The following is a 12,823-nucleotide window of genomic DNA, read 5'->3' as shown; positions in this document are numbered from 1 at the left end:
ATCGCCACGCTGGGGGGGGGGGCTGACCCTGTTCCAGCCCTATTACCATAACCCGTTACTGGCCATTTTCCACGAGCGCCACCACTAGCCGGCTAGACGCCGTCCTGGACGCGCCGTCCTGGACGATGGCCTCTCGGAGCACCTCGGGGGGCCGTCCCCAAGCCCCGTCGGGCCCTGTGGTATACAGTGTAGGCGCCGCGACGGCGGCGAGGGACACTGCCAAAATGTTGGTCGTCACTTGGCGACAAGCTTAACTATCCTCACAAGCATGTAAACCAGTTGATGGCATCGCTCGACCACGCAAGAAGTATATGAGCTTTGATATTAAAATTTCAATAATTTGTGATCATTTCAAAGTGATAAAAATGTCACCCGCACCGGCACATTTTAACAGTGCAGGGTCCAACGGCATGGCAAGACCAGGAGCTTAGCTCGTTCTCCAGCGAAGAAAACAGACAGTCGTTAATCCGCAGTCGGGTCGCAGTGACATGACGGGGTTAGCCAATATCGATACCAAAAGCGAGTTGCTGTTGTGGGTCGGCAGCGACCCGGTGAAAAGAAACAGGCCAAGATACCGCAGCACTCTGCGTGTTGTCCGATCAAGCATTCAATTTTGACAGCACGGTGGGGGGAAAACAGATTTCTTCAAGTACACCCACTAACCTCGCCCCGCTCCGCCCGGGAGCAACCGGCGCCTGCAAACGCAGGCTGCGCCGCGCCGCCCCCGCGCAGAGCGACGACGCTTTAGACGTCAAGGGGGGGCGGGGCAATAAAATCCCGGCAAAGTTTTTTCCCGGGGGGAGCAACGTGTCAGGGGCCCAAAGGGGGCCGGCCGAAGCTCTTGGAAAAGCCGGGGCCCCGACACCCACCGAGGGCAAGGAGGCACGCTTGCCCGGGAACGGAGTCAGCCAAGCGGGGCGAAATGCGTTAGTCGCCGTTTATCCCCGTGACCCCGGACCGTTACCGGGAATAAAAACGGGGGGCAGGGGGGCCCGGGCCCCCGGGGCCCCCCCTTTTCGGGGCCGGGGGGGGGGGCCCCCGGGGGTAACCCCCCCCCTTTTACCCGCTCGCAAAGGCAAACAAGCACAAACCAACATTGACTCCTTCGGGCACACCGCTCAAAAATATTTAAAACCGAATCAACCAAAACGACCAACATTATAACCCGCCAATCAACCGAGAATAACCACAACAGCAGTGGAAACGGTGTGCTGGGCCGTTCCGCGTGCCGTGCGCCCCAAACGGGCGGCGACGGCACCAACACGAGGAGAAGTGAGCCGTGATCTAGGGAGCCCCGTTCGGGCCGCCACAAAAGCATCACAATTCATTCCGCATACACGCGGCGTGGCGTGACTCCGCGACGCGGCATGGTCCGCATCCGCACGCCCCGCAGTACGCCAAGTGTACGCCCCGTTCGCCATTTGTCGTGATTTACAGTCCGCGCGCGAAGAACCTGGCCTACATCCCACACACACACACACACACACACACACACACACACACACACACACACACACACACACACACACACACACACACCACACACACACACACACACACACACACACACACACACACGTACACACACGTAGAGAGACCACTCTAACCGCCGAATTTCGGCGGCCGCCTCCAAAAACAATTCAATTCGCAGAATCGCGCCAAACGCGGCGGCGGCAGCGCGCGCTACAGCCTTCTGCTAGAACTAGTGCCTCTTCTGCGCCGCCACGCCGCCAAGCAGGCCCCGTTCTCCACGGAAAAGTCGCCGCGGCGGTGACAGCCTTGTTTTTGTATTCATATCGTGTCCGAGCCGCCGCGCGCGGTCGGCCGCCGCTCACACGTCGCCGCTTCGCCTCATCACACTCACACACACACACACACGGAGTCACACACACACACAAATAGAGCCGGCGCCACTTTCGCCCGCAGCGATCTGAAATCGACAGGACCAAGGTTCGAGCCCCACCGCACGCGGGTCGCTGCCTGATTGCCACTGCACTGTGAACGCAACGACCAATGCAACCGCCGAGTGCAGTGTGTGGCCTTGCAAAGCCCCTGGCATGCAAATGGAAACCCTTTTCGTTCTTGTTGTTGTTGTTTTTTTTAATCCTTTTTTTCTGCCCGTCCCGTCCGCTTTCAGTAATGCATCAGGTAGATTGCCCCTGTGTGAGTGCGTGGGTGGGGCGATGACGGCACCGCCACACTGCAAGCGCCCAGGCCGCGAGGCGAGTTCGTCCTCGCGGATCGATACTCTACCCATTCAACAGCAGCATGAACCGAAGGGGGGAAAAATGAGTCATGCCGAAAAGGGGCAGAAACCCGCGCAGAAAACTGTCAAGGTAATTGAAATTGAGTCCAAAACAATTTTTAAGTCAAATGCAGTGAATCTAATAAAAGCTTAAAAAAAACTAAACACACTTAAAATAAATTTTGCGAATCCATCAGCACGGAAATGAAAAGTAGACGCCACCCCTCTCCCCCTCCACTCCGACAAGCCGCCACCAGCGTCGCTGACCACCACACCGCAAGGCACGCAATATTCCCCCTTTTCCCCCATCGATGATGCACAACCGGATGTAAGGCGGCGAAGGGAACTGCACCGCCAGAGCGCACAGTGGGCCAGAAGGCCGGTGGAGGCGGCCAAAACTCTAGACGCGTTTTGGGCTCCAGAGTCGCTAAATGGGACTCGAACCGAGCGTGTGACCCCACCAGTGGACTCCTCGTTCGGAGAGCAATCCATTGGTGAGGTCACACGTTCGGTTCGAGGCCCATTTAGCGACTCTGGGGCTCAAAACGCGTCAGGAGTTCTGGCCGCCTCCACCGGCCTTCTGGCCCACTGTGCAGCGCGCCTCTCTGACCAGGCCGGCCTGCCGAGTAATCCGTGCAGACGTACAGTGCACGTCCCTGCCTGGCCAATGGCAGAGCGGCAGCCGAGCGCCCCCTTTTGCTTTTACGCTGCCAGAGCCATGAAAATGAGCGGAAGCGCTGCTGGGCCGGCCGGTTCAGCTCGCTGCAGAGCGCCAGCGCGCCAGCCAAACGTAATTTTCGGAAAGAAAAAACAACAAAATGAATAAAGAAACGGCAACAAAAAGATAAAAAGAGCAAATATTTTTGCATCTGCACCGAGATGCGCGCAACCAAGAGGGTCGTCCGCTGGCTACTATGGCATTGTTTGCAACGCCGAGCACGCCCCGCTGGCGACCGAAAGCGTCAGGAGCTGGGCGCCGCCGGCCTCGGCCCCTGGCGCGCGCCCGGGCCGGCGCGGGGCGGGGCCCGGGGCCCGGGGCGGCGCCGGGGGCGGGGCCCCGGGGAGCGGGGCGGGGCCCGGGGCGGGGCGAGGCGGTCAACTGCCCAGCAACGTAATTTGGGAAAGGGGGGAACAGCTACCACATTCGGAAACAAAAAGAAAAAGAGCAAATATTTTGCATTCAAGAGGCCCCAAAAACGCCCGGGGTAGTAGGAAATTGTGCAAGCCGAGAAACGCCAGAAATTTTGGGCGGGCGGCTGGGCGCGGGGCGGCACTCTGTACGCAAAATTTAAGGGCCCTTGCGTCTTTCGGGGGGTTGGGCCGGGTTGGTTGGGCTGCCCGCAGTATTGACACCCGGCAGCGCCCTCCTAATGGCCACCGTCACGATGCGGCCACACTGCCAAAAATGACAAACCCCGCATTTCGTCATTTTCCGGCGCAGGCGACGACGGAAGTAAGCAGGGATGGGATTATCGCAGAGAGAGGCCGACCGACGCAAAAGCACCCTGGCCACGCAACACTCGACGTAAAAAAGGGGGGAGAGAGAGAGAGAGAGAGAGACGAAGAAAAACCAATGGTGGACTAAAAGCGCACGCGCACGGCTTAGCCTCAGTACAGTAGAACACAGTGTAGTGCATTGCAGAAGCAGAGGCAAATTGCAGCAGCGCTCGCCTGTTGCGTGTTGCTTCCATTCCGATGCCCATTTTCATTATCGAGAGTGCAAGTTAATTTATTTCTAGTGCAGGGCCTGACCCGGACACGTTGCGTCACCGGGCAAATACACTTCGGCGGCCGGGCCGGGCAGAGCCGGGCAGAGCGAGGCGCAGCAGAGCCAAACCAATTTCGCCGTTGCCATACTCTACCACTACCGTGTGGCACACTGGCACACGGAACCGCTGACCACGAAGCTTACTTGTTACAGCTACCTAGAAAGTAATAGTCCCAATCACCCGGCGCGGTACACTGCCAAAACGAACGCGCGCGGACTGCCGCGGCCACCGGGAGAAATTCAGCCAGACAGTGCCAGAGCCGAGCGATTGCGACTTTGGATTCATTCGTACTACTTCCAGCTGCGTGGCAGGCGCTCCGGTTTCTTTCCCCCTCGGCCAGACCACCGTTAAATCTGCACCTGCAACTCTGACGTCCTCGCCAGAGGACGACAGGACGCATAAAGGTACAAAGACGGCTCTTGTTTAGCGCGCGTACACACCTTCGAGCACACACACAAACAGACAACGCGCTAAACACTCACCGGGTAATTAGAGCGAGAGGGCCAACCCACTGTAAGCCCACTGGTTAGAGCGAGAGGGCCAACCAAACACGCCCCGGCCGGCACGCCTGACGACCCGGCCGCCCTGCCTGGGCATCTGCCCCGTGACGCACGAGGCCTCTGTCTCCCTCGCATTGCCACGGCGCGCCCCACGAGTGCGAGACGGACAGACTGAGTGTACAGTCGAATCCGGCCGGCTAAAGTCGGTCCGGTGTAACGGCCGCCAGGGCTCGGTGGGTCAGGGTCGCGGCACGGCCGGCACGGGGGAGAGAGAAGCCCTCCAACGCCTGTAGCCCGAGCCACGGGACGACAGCCCCTCCAACACCTCGCCGGGGAGCAGCACGTTCACTGCCCCCAGGCCATTCACCGGCCACCCCGGCGTCCGGGAGACGTTCACAGTGTGCCGTGTCCAGCCAGCCTGGCCAAAGCCAAGGTCCCCGGGCCCAAGGACCAAGGCCTCAGGACCGGGGGGGCTCCCCGCCGGGGCTGCCCCAAGACCAAGACCTCCAACCCGAACGACGCGCGGGGACGGGGAGGGCTTGGCGTGCGCTGCCGGCGTCCTAAACGCGGACGTTCGTTAAAAATAGAAGGTAAAACAAGGGACGCAGCCCAGCATGTGGCGAGAGAGAGAGAGAGAGAGAGAGAGAGAGAGAGAGAGAGAGAGAGAGAGAGAGAGAGAGAGAGAGAGAGAGAGAGAGAGAGAGAGAGAGAGAGAGAGAGAGAGAGAGAGACGCGCAGTCCTGGCGACCGTCGCAGCGCCTCGCCACGGCCACGCCCCGTCCATACGGGTTGACATTTAGAGTCATTGAATTGTAAAGCGCGCATATGGTGCCCCTTTTCCAGCGTGCCAGCCAAACAGCAGGCTGTCTCTCTCGCACTCGCGGGGCGTGCCGCAAAGGGTGCGAGAGAGACAGAGCGGCGGCCTAAAGTGGTCCGCGCTTCCTCCGGACACCGCACGCCGAAGCACCTCACACTCGTAATCCTCTCACTGGCCGCCTCGCTCTCTCACTCCGACAGCGGCAGGCCGGCGGCGCTACACTTGTAGAGTTGCCACCACGCCGCCGTATCGCTTTTCGAGTGTCCCGGAGTGCAGCGAACCGTGCCGCGCGGCCGTGTGGCCGCCCTATACTGCCCAGTGCCGCTCCGCTACTCACACTCACACAACCCCGGGCCGACCGGCCTTTACAGTGTTGCCAACTCGTCCGCTCCCACCTTGATGCATCACGGCGCACGCCTTTTGAGGGGGTGACGCGGCGCGGCAAAATGGTCCATTTCCATGACGCAAGTTGGCAACCCTGCAGAGCCTCACTCAGGCCCCGCCACCGGCCGGCTTGGCTCGTCTGTCTCGCCTGGCTCACCGCTCTTGAAAAAGCAGAAGCAGATTCGGTCGTGGCGCCCCCGTGACGTCATCGTCCACTTCCGCAGGCGAGCCGAAGGTCGCGGGTTCGAACACCGCAACAAAGTGGCCGCTTTTTTTTTGCGCGTCGGTTCGAGTGGAAGTTGCAGGATTCCACGGTAGTATTCGGCATTCCGTTCCAAGGGCAGGGCGCCATTGTTCGAGCAGAACCAGCAACAGCGTGCAACGGCCCCCCTCGAGAGGCCGAAGTAAAGACTCACTCTGTCTCTCTCGCACCATTTTGGAGCGCAGGCAGGCCGGACGAGACTTGCATCGGCGGTCGTCGAATCGCCGTCTTCCAATCCAGAGGTAAACATCGATAACCCGGCCGCCTCCGCCGCCCACCACTCCACTGCTATGGGAACCAAACCCCAAACAATCGCGGGCCGCGTCCGCCGCGTTCTCAGCCGCGACACTGCTAAGGCACAGTCGCCCGGTGAGAAACCCGCCCAGCTGGGCTCGAAAAACAGTGGGGGGCGTCCATAACTAAGGTGATGCAAATTTTTTTGGGGGGCTTTTTACTGGCCGTTTTCCGAGGCGGACACTGACATGACGACGCACGGCATGAGAGACTCTCGGCACCCGTTCCGGGCGCCTGCAGTTTGGCTGCTGCACCCCAAAAAAAAGCCGCCTCTTGAACCTGGAAAATTTACGTGCAACAAGTACTAAATTCAATGGCAAGAAAGTCGGCCTCAAATTGAATTCGGTGAGGGGGGGGGGCGGCTCGTTTTGCTTGGCTCTTCTTTCTGTCGTGTCTGGAAGAGACCCGGTCTGCAAATGCAGTGCCGTGCCGGCCCAAGCCGGGCCACTCCACTGCAGGGCGGACGGGCTGTGACACAACGCAGACACGTCTCGCCGTCAACCCGAGCCTCTCCTCCCACACAATGCAACGACCGCCCCCCCCCCCCCCCGTCCTTTCTGGGCGTCTCAATGCACTTTTCCGAGAATAGAGATGACTCTGCTCGGGGGACCGTGTGCTCCTCCTCCAGCGGCGCTGCCAAAATACAACCAAAATCCGAGCAAGCGCGACGCCAGCCAGCCACACTGCAAAAAAAAACGAACGAGTCTAGAACGCGAATCCGCCGCAGTGTCCCGACTAATTCGCACCGGGCGGCTTCCTCTGATGGCGTACTTAAAGACCCATTAAAAACCAATTCAAACAACACTGATGCGAGAGCAGACACACACACACACACAGCTCGCGTGCGTGAGGGGAGGGGGCGCCACGGTGCGTGAGAGCCTGGCAAGGGTTCGTGCGGTGTGCCGTGGCGTGCGTGCGGCGTGCACCGCGCGGTACGACACGACACGTGACATTTAGAGAAGGCTTCATTCTCTCCGCATCCCCCGGCCAGCCGGCCAGCCAGGCAGGCAGTCAGCCTGGAGGCCTGGAGGCCTGCAGGCCTGGAGAGCGCGAGGCAGAAGAGTGGCTGTAGGTTTGCCTTGCCGTCAGAAACAACTTTCTACTCCTTGCTGGCCTGCTCTGTCGCTGCTCTGTCCTGCCGCCGCCTGTCGCGTCGCACAGACGACGCCACCAGAATGCGCGCAAAATTTTATCCCCCACCCCTCGTGCAGACAGACAGACAGACAGACAGACAGACAGACAGACAGACAGACAGACAGACAGACAGACAGACAGACAGACAGACAGACAGACAGACAGACACGCACACACGCACGACCAACACCACTCGCAGCATCACGACAAGGTTCAAGACAAATTCATCTCTCGTGCCTTGTTCGTGTCGCTCCGATAATAAGGTGCAACGTTCCGTCGTCAAGAGGCGTGGCTTGTCGAGGCGAGGCGTGGCGTGGCGTGGGTGCGGCGGCGTGGTGCGGCGAGGCGTTCGATCCCGCCACTTTGCATGGCAGCCTTGCTGGCTGCACAGCCTGATTCCGAGATTCGTTTTCGTCGCTCAGTCTCTCTCGCAGTCGCGGGGCGCCCCTGCGAGAGAGCGAGAGAGACAGAGCGCCTGTCTGCTCGCAGCCTTGCATCGCCTCGCCGCGGATCGAAAAGTACCAGGTATGGCGTATGGCCTAGATGCGGTGAGGTGGATGGACAGGCTGAAGGGAAGGCAGCCAGCACACTGCAAGCGCTGTCACAGACACCGCACGCAAGCGCCCTACACTGTGAGGGAATCCGCTTTTCCTTGTTACTGTAAAGAATTGAAAATTGACGAAATAATGAAACTGATACAACATGTACGCTTGTAAAGCTGTCTTCCACTGACTTCATGAACGTTACTCTGATGACACTTTGATTACACTGGGGGCGTGGGGTGTACGACTGCCAGGTACAAGGCCAATATCCTCGAATCAAGTCAGAAACAGCCTGAGAGCGACATCATTTGGGTCCGAAAGACGCATAAACACCGCATTTTGGCCAAGTCCGCACATTATTTCGCCAGTGCAGGTCCGAGTGTGTACACAGTACAACACACTGCGCACGCCTGGCCCAGCCGCTGGCCTCTGGTCCGAGTGTGATTACTGCCTGCCCTGCGCGTTTACCGCCAGAAGTGTTTCCAGTGCGGTTCCCCGAGTTTCTCTGCCGTAACCGCGTGTCGTTGCGCGGGTCAGTGCCGAGCCAAATCCGCGAGTACACCGCGAGCTCGCGGGGGGGAAGAAAAACGGGTCCGAAAACGGCATCGGCGGTGCCGGTAGTCGAACCCGGGCCCTCCGCGTCCCGCCGCTCTCGTGTCGGCCCCGTCTTCTCTCTCTGCGGCGTGGCGATGGCTCGCGCGCACGATTCGAAACCGGCAAAGAATGTGGCGGCGCTGCCGCTTGGCGGAGCTTCGCGGAGCCCGTGTCTCCGTCGCTCCCGCTGGCGGCGCGGGGCCCGTCGCGCTGCCCCTCTCGCTCGCACCCGCCGTCGCGGGGCCTTCGGGAGGCGTCCGGGAGGCCTCCGGGGGCCGGAGCGGCGCGTCCCCACGCCACCAACCTAGTACCAAGCTAACGGATCAGCCCGTACCCGGCAGCCGCATCCGCCGCGCCGCCGCGCCACCGCGCCGCCGCCACGGCCCGCGGCGAGGCAGCGTGGCGCGGAGGCACGCCGAAGCACCGCGAAGCACGCCGTGGCCAAAGACAGCCTTGCTGAATCCTCTGCGGTGTATCCGTTTCAAAACACACAAAAAAAAATTTCGTGTCGGAATCGACGTTGGTTCCACACCCGAAAGTAACTGTGGAAAATGGGGTATTGCCTCACCCCGCCGCGGCCGGCCTCGCAAATTCCACCGACACCTTTGCTGTTCCAAAGACTCCTCATCGATTCCCCGTGCCCAGCGCAGGCTGCCAGTTGCTACATCAGACAAAATGGTTCAAAAGCAGCGACCTTGCTTGCTAAGGGCACTGCACATCAGCCAAAGCATTCATTCCTTCGAGGTTCTGCGTGTAAAAGTAAGCGGTAAAGCAAAGTAGGGTGACCAGAAGCATTGAAGAGTCGCCGCCGGCGAGGCTTGAACCTGCAGCAAGGAGCCTCCCCGTCGGGGAAAGTGACGCATCCCGACTGACAGCGACGAGACGAGCAGACGGACGGATGGACGGACGGACGGACGGACAGACAGACAGACAGACAGACAGACAGACAGACAGACAGACAGACAGACAGACAGACGCGAGGACGTGCCGCACTTGCAGTGGCGCCGCCTAAAGGGGTCGTCGCTTTAAATCTGGTCCCAAACCAGTCGCATGCATGCACACTCCACCGGCACCTGTCTGGGCCCCCGCCCCGCCCCGCCCCGCCCCGCCCCGCCCCGCCCCGCAGGTAGCCAGATGTTATCTCTCTTCCCCTTCACTCCGCAGATGGCTATCGCACGCACAGCCCGTACTCTCCGCGCACGCCGCGCACCGAGCGGACAGTGTGGCGGACACAGTGCGGACGTGTGAAGCACACTGTGAAACCATGTCAACCCCATCTGGTCCAAAACTTGCCATTCTCCAGAGTGTGGTCTTTGCCTTGTCGCCGACAGGCCGACACCGAGTCCGGCTACGCTGCGGTCGGCCTGCAGACGGGTAGGGGTCGCTCTGTCTCTCTCGCACCTGCACGGGACGCCCCATGAGAGGGACAGAGCGACGAAAACGACTCTGCTGGCCGGTGTCACGGGGGTCAAGCTCGCGCCCCTCCACCACGGCCTTCTGGACGCCGCAGACGACGCCCAGGCCATGTGCCAGCTGCCAGCACACTGCCGCCAAACGACTCCACGGATGTCGTGTTCTTCTTGACTCGGACGAAAAGAGACACACTTCAAGCTGGGCGGGAATCGAACCCGCGCCGCGGGGTTTGCGACGTCCCCCTCAAGGTCGCCAGCAGTCTGTCCTTCTCGCACTCACGGCGCGTCGCGTAGCGGTGCGAGAGAGACAGAGCGACGGCACGGTCGCGGGGGATACACCGTTGCGTCCGCGGCCGGGCAAGCCACCGGCAGCCACTCGGCGCAGCAGATCGAGACGAAGAGCCGTCCTCTCGAGACATGACACTGTACGGGCTGTACACTGTACAGCAGGGAAGCACCTACTCCGCGCGAAAGCGCGGTGCGTGACTTGCCAGTCTAGCCCCATCTTCCACTCCTCGCCTGTCGCAGCCTGCCAAGCCGTTCCGAAGAAAAGCTCCGTCTCTGTCGCACCCCCGCGGCACGCCGGCACGCCCCGCGAGTGCGAGAGAGACAGCGACTGCCTAATGTAATGACGGCGGATCGGTGTCGTCGCTCCGCTTGGCGCGCTTCGCGGAAAGCGCCAGCCGGCAGCCGCCACACCGTTTTTCCTGTTTTTGCTTTTTGCAGTGCACCGCCTTCCTGGATGCCGGGCGGTGCCGGGGATCCCCTTACCCCGCGCGGCTGCAGCGCGCCGCAGCGTGCCGAGCGGCGGGTTCGAATCCCGGCGATTCTTGTCGCTTTTGTCCATTTAAAACCGCCGGCGGCCTTGGAACAAGGTCACCGTGCGCTGAATGCGAGGCTGAATGGCCGCGGGGCCGCGGCCGGGTCGCTATCAGCGGCATTCCGATTCCAGTGGAGTGGAAACCGAAATAATGCGAGTTGACGCGCCGGCCGTGTCTGCTGGTGCACTGGAGCGGTGCCGAAGGCTCGCCTCCCTCTCTGTCGCACTCACGGGGCGACCCGCAGGGCCCGCGGGGGTGCGAGAGAGACGGAGCGACCAAACGGCGGCGGGTGTCGCGGCGGGGAAGCAAGGAGGAACCACACCTGGGCAGCCAGGGCACTGCTAGGCACTGCCTGGCAGTGGCGGAGCACCGCGGCCGCATCTCCCGGCCCTGGCGGTGCCCTGGCGGCCCGCGCGTGAGAAACTCCACTTTTTGGAGTGGGCGGGGAGGGGGGCGGGGGCGGTCTGAAAACGCGCAGGGACGACGTGAAGCCGAGTGGAACGAGTGGAACGCATCCAGCGCCTCGCGCCCCCCGGCCGCGGAAGTAGCCTCGTTTCAAACACCAGCGCTCCGTCGCTGTCTCTAGCCTCGCGCAGCCCGAGGGAGACCGGGAGACGGAGCGACGGGGGCACTGTTCAAAATCGGCCGGTCGGCAGGCACACTGCTTCGCCAGCTTCGCTCACCTTTGACGCTGCGACGGCGAAGAGTAATCCAATGTCCGCTGCGTGTGGGGCTGCTTGCTGTCTGGAGGCTATCCAATCCACTCACACACACTCACACACTACACTGAATCACACCCGGTCGGCGCGCATACACCCCTACGTCCTAGCGGCAGTATCCAAGAATGCAGGCACAGCCAGGGCACAGCCAGGCAGCGACGGAGCGCCCCGGACACTGGCGTGGGCACTGGGCACAGCGCGGCGCGGCAGCACAGGTCTGGCGTCGGCGACGCGCTCACGCATACTAACTGGCGGGCGAGCGGCGGCGAGCGGCGAGCGGGGTTGGGGGGGAGGGGGGAGCGCAGGGGGGCCGTGGCGAGCCGCGCGACGCTAGCGCAGCGCCGCGGCGGGGGGCCGAAACTCAAGCGCGCGCCACGCCAAGCAAGGAGATCCCCTCGCTCCGCTGCTCCGCTCCGATCCGGCCCCGGCTCGGCTCGGCTCCGCCGCAGCACCGCGCTCGGCCCGGCTGTGCTCGGCCCGGCCGTGCTCCGCTCGGCTCGGTACAGGCAGCTTCACTTCACACACTGGCCGGGACGCGGGCCGCAGGTGCGCCGAGCAGGCTGAGCAGCACTCATTCCGAGAGTGTCTTCTGTCTCTCTCGCACTCACCGGGCGTCCGGTGCAGGTGCGAGAGAGAGACACTCTCGGAGACAGTCCGCTGCATCATCAGGTAGAGTTTGATCCGACGCCGCATCCTTGGGCGCAGCAACGCCGGCCACGGTAGTCCGGAGCAGCTCACAGTGCAGCGCCTGGCGGGCATTCCTCAAAGGAGCTGACGGGTACAATCCCCAGGAGACACAACACGCTGATGACAACAACTGCACTTTTCTTGATGTTATCGGCGCCCCGGCGTCCCGGTGGACGCGAGGAGATAAGCAGCCTCGGCCTTGGGCTCCGCCCACGCACCATTGTTGTCGCTACGCGTCAAATTGGGCGAGCCCGGCTGGCGGAGTGGTGGGAGCGGCTGCCTCATTACCATGGAAACGGCCGCCTAATAGAATCCAATCATTATTTCGCGGATTTTGCCAAGAAAACGAGCGGACGAGCCAGCTGGCCGATTGGGGGATCCTTGGAAGTAGTTAGCTGGCGTGCGAGGCAAGTCTTTTTGCGTGCGCCAAGAATGCACAAAGCTCGAAAGCTGTAAATCGGCCGTCGTGGAAGATAATGAAGCTACGGTCCCGGTGGTTTCAACGCGACTTCGGTTGCCAAGGGGCGTGAAATGAAGCCGGAACTACGTGGCGTAGGTTATGTTTGTGGAACTTTCAGTCAGGTGCCCCCAAATGAATTTACTTGAATGTTTATAATAAACTAAACTTAATCGAATGTCGTCA

General features: G+C 61.4%; 1 protein-coding gene across 1 annotated transcript in view; it reads right to left on the bottom strand.

Annotated features, from left to right (window-relative positions):
* LOC117652873 overlaps nucleotides 1–11,724 on the bottom strand; it is a 48,931-nt gene extending 37,207 nt beyond the window's left edge. The window contains 1 exon segment of the mRNA XM_034398050.1: nucleotides 11,458–11,724. The gene's annotated coding sequence lies outside the window, so the exon portion shown is untranslated.
* Nucleotides 11,725–12,823: the final 1,099 nt, after the last annotated feature.

The sequence above is a fragment of the Thrips palmi genome, unplaced genomic scaffold (assembly GCF_012932325.1).
Source record: "Thrips palmi isolate BJ-2018 unplaced genomic scaffold, TpBJ-2018v1 HiC_scaffold_7, whole genome shotgun sequence".
NCBI lineage: Eukaryota > Metazoa > Arthropoda > Insecta > Thysanoptera > Thripidae > Thrips > Thrips palmi.
This window is presented reverse-complemented; position numbering and strand designations above follow the sequence as displayed.